Genomic DNA, 4,301 nt, shown 5'->3' with positions numbered 1-4,301 from the left:
AAAAAACAAACAGAAACTTCCGTTTCTGCTGGCGTGAAACAGGGCCACTGTTTGGTCATTAGTGGGCCTTCATCATGGCTTATGCAAACGATCCGAGCGGTCCATCATGCAGAGGGGCTCGATATGGTTGAATCCATGCTGACCGTGTGCACTCATGCAAGCACACGTGCTGATTTCAACGATCACAATAGACTGCTCTACAAGTTCCGCAGCTGATTTCTCCTATGGGTCACGCCGAATCTGATCTAAAATCAACCCTTCCCAACCTAAAATCTCGTGAATAATCAGATTATCGGAGTGGATTTCTCATAAAACGATGTAGTGGGCCCTATCGTCAGCACCGCACAAATGGAGCACGCCCTGTTTCGCAGCCAGACGCTATCCGACTTTTGCGGCATGTTGTACATCCTTGGAGGCCATCGGACGGATGATCTGAACCGTCCATCGTAAATGTCAGCCAGAAAAGTCCCAGGAGACGTTGATTTCACGGACGAAGTGCAAGGAAATCAGGAGTTTTGAGTCCCCGAGTTTAGCTGCGTAAAGGAGTCACGCAGCTGTTGCTGCGGAAGCCATTCAGCACCGTCTCCAACACGTCCTCTGCTGTGTGAGAACTGGGAGCCGACTGTATCAGCCTATAAGAAAGAGAAAGAAACTTGTAAGGGGGATTCAATTTTCAGAGGGCTTGAAATTGGAACGTGAAGACAGGGAGCACGAAGGCAGAGAGACGGGTGGATGTGAACAAGTTGGAGTTGAGTTATTTGTTTTGTTTGTCTTTCTTTTTTCTTCCTTCTTTTTGTTTATTTTTGATTTAGCCAATCATGGTCGGCTAAACCTCTTAGCTAGGGCTAAGAGGTGAAGCTTTTAGTGAGATGGGAGACTCTATTTGTTGATTTAACTATTTCATTGTGAATTGAACTTGCTTGTGGTTTAATTCTTAAGGGAATGTTTGTAGTTTTTAATGGTCTATTGTGACTGAAATTACAATGGGTCTGTGATAGCTTTGAGCATGTTCTTTTCCTTCTATGTTTATGACGACAGGAAGCTCTGTTGTTCACCATCGTCTCATGGGCATGGTCGGATGATGGTACCCTTCCTAACATTCATAATCATCTGATTGGTTGGTAATTAGTTTAATTCTTTTGTTGACTTTGTCCCCTGGGCATGGTTTGGTGATGGAATCCATTCTAATTCATATACCTTTCATCTCTTGAAAATTATATCTGAGGAAGTTCAGTTTAATTTTTATAATGTTGATACAGCCAAAAGATCTCCCTGATCTCTACAAGTGGATCATCTGAATCCCTAGTTTCTTATCTCTGATTTCTCTTAAGTTTTAGATTAATCTTTCACCATTATTCATCAATTTATATTTGATTTAGATTTGATCTTAGGCTAGTTCTATTTCTACCTAGTTTCAGGTAACATACAGGTATCAGTCCCTTGGGATTCGACCTCGGTCTTACCGAGTTTATTACTACATCACAACCCTGCACTTGGGGAGTGAACAAGTTTTTGGCGCCGTTGCCGGGGAACTGACGGTTACGATTCTCTGAAATTTATTGGTTTTAGGATTAGTTTAAGATTAGGATTTTACTAACTTTAGTTTTATTTATTTATTTTTATTTAAGTTTTAAAACTAACTTGTTTCCTGTTTTGTAGGATCCTGATATAAACTTCTAAATTGGTAATCCCTTTCTAATTTCTCTACTTTTTCTATTTTTAGAATTAGGGTTTAAATCTTAGAAATTTTCTAACTCTAGTATTTTCCTATTTGTAGGAAATAGTTTATTTTTAGAAACTTTCCTCTTTTGTTTTTAGAAACTAGGTTAGTTATTTCCCTTTTTAGAGGTTAACCTTCTATTTTTGTTCTCTAGTTTCTTTCTAATTATAACTCTTTTAGAATCTAACTTTGTTTCCTAATTTATTTTTAGAAATTTGCTATTTGTAGACTTTTTAGAAACTAACTTTCCTATTTTGTAGGCTTTTAAGATAGAAATTTCTAATTCGGTCTTAAACCTAGGGACTCCAAGTTGGTAACTTCTTTCCAACCCTCTCTTTCTTTTTAGATTTTCTTTTCTTAGGATTAGGTTTCAAATTTGATTAAGGGCTGCGAGTGTTTCATGCCCAAGTGGGCCCGTGACAACACTCGACATCTCTTGACTGAAGGAGGATTGGTTGAGGGGTTGATTATCTATCGCAGGACTAGACACCACTCGAAAACCCCTGAGTCAATTGAAGTTATGGCTGAAGACCAACCTCCTCTACTTCCACCGAGGGTGGAGGATACCCAAGATGAGAATGAGGTGCATCAGGCATCCCCGCCTCGTACTGTACGACATTATCTACAACCGGCGGGAGTGAGTACGCCCTCATGCGTGATTTTTTCTGAAAACACAGGACAAATGGACATCAAGCCAGGAGTTATCCAACTCCTTCCCAAATTTCATGGACTTGAATCAGAAAGTCCATATTTATATTTGAAAGAGTTCGATGAGATTATAGCTACATTATATTTTCCTAATGTATCTGAGGATACAATCAGGCTGAAACTCTTTCCTTTTTCCTTAAAAGAGAAAGCTAAGACGTGGTTACATTCACTGCGTCTTAGATCCATTGGCACATGGAACGACATGCAGAGGGAATTCATAAAAAAATTCTTCCCACATCATAAAACGATTACCCTCAGAAAAGCAATCATGAACTTTGCCCAAAAGGAAGATGAAACATTCTTCCAATGTTGGGAAAGGTTCAAAGATTTGGTCAGTTTATGCCCACAACACGGATTTGAAACGTGGCGCATTACAATTTTTTTTTATGATGGACTGACATCGTCCATGCGCCAAATGGTCGAGACAATGTGTAATGGCGAATTCATTAATAAAAATGTTGACGAGGTATGGGATTACCTCGATAGTCTTGCCGAAAAAACACAATCATGGGACTATTACCCAAAGCCGAACACCACGTCTAGGTCGACTCAATTAAAGGAGAAAGGTGGATTATATCTCTTGAAAGAAGAGGATGATCTCAAATGTAAAGTGACTACGCTCATAAGGAAAGTTGAGGCCATGGAAGGAAAGAAGAATAAGGTTGATGAAATTGTTTACGGCATCTGTGATTGCAACATTCATACAACTGAAAATTGTCCTACAATACCCGCCTTTCGAGGAGTATTAAATGAACAAGCTAATGCCGTAAACAACTATCAAAGACCTTTTACTGGACCTAACTCCAATACGTACAATCCTGGTTGGAAAAATCATCCAAACTTTAGTTGGAGGAATGGACAAATAGCTACCCCTCAAGGTTTCTTCAATCAAAATCCAAATCAAGTGAAACCTCAAGAGGAACCGGTTCAAAATTCCATACAAGAGCTGGCTCAGGCAATGCAGGGAATTACAGATTTTATGCAAAAGATAGATTCTCGCATGACGGTTATAAAAAAGGGGATGCTTCCTGCACAACCTCTCTCCAATCCTAAATCGCAGTATGAGATTAATGATCCCAGCTCTTCAAATCAGATGGGGCACGCTAAATCCATCACGACTCTTAGGAGTGGAAAGATCATTGATAAAACTCTTCCGGTTAGGCCCGAAAAGCCTCAAGAACCAGAAAAGGATAACAATGATGGATCTAGTGATGCCCCACAAAAATTAGAACCGGAACTTCTAGAGAAGCCAGTTGCTCCGTTCCCCCAACGGTTGGTTTCACTAAAACCTCTCTCTAACTCTCAGGATATCCTAGAGGTGTTGAAATAAGTGAAAGTCAACATTCCTCTACTCGATGTCGTGAAACAGATACCTTTATATGCCAAATTTCTGAAAGACTTATGCACGACCAAACGCCGGCAGAGTATTCAAAAGAAGATCTTCTTGACCGAGAAAGTGAGTGCCATCCTAAAGCAAGACGTGCCACAGAAATTCAAGGATCCCGGTAGCCCAACCATATCATGTGTAATCGGGGACCATCAAATTGATCATGCACTTCTTGACTTAGGAGCGAGCGCCAATCTGATTCCCTACGCGGTATACAAACAGTTAGGATTGGGTGAATTAAAACCCACCCTAACCACACTACAACTTATTGATCGCTCTGTTCGTGTACCTAGAGGGATAATTGAGGATGTGTTGGTCCAAGTTGATAGATTTTACTACCCTGTAGATTTTATCATCCTGGACACCGAACCCATCGATACCATAAACACTCAGATCCTCGTCATTCTTGGCCGCCCATTCCTTGCCACTTCAAATGCAATTATCAATTGCAGGAATGGTGTCATGACTATGTCTTTTGGGAATATG

At 40.3% G+C, this 4,301-nt stretch overlaps 1 non-coding gene across 1 annotated transcript; it reads right to left on the bottom strand.

The window, feature by feature from the left end:
- Positions 1 to 2,678: 2,678 nt before the first annotated feature.
- Positions 2,679 to 2,785, bottom strand: LOC131244674 (small nucleolar RNA R71). Its single transcript, XR_009170454.1, has one exon. It is a non-coding gene; the product is annotated as a small nucleolar RNA R71 (small nucleolar RNA).
- Positions 2,786 to 4,301: the final 1,516 nt, after the last annotated feature.

Source organism: Magnolia sinica, chromosome 4 (assembly GCF_029962835.1).
Source record: "Magnolia sinica isolate HGM2019 chromosome 4, MsV1, whole genome shotgun sequence".
Taxonomy (NCBI): Eukaryota; Viridiplantae; Streptophyta; class Magnoliopsida; order Magnoliales; family Magnoliaceae; genus Magnolia; species Magnolia sinica.
This window is presented reverse-complemented; position numbering and strand designations above follow the sequence as displayed.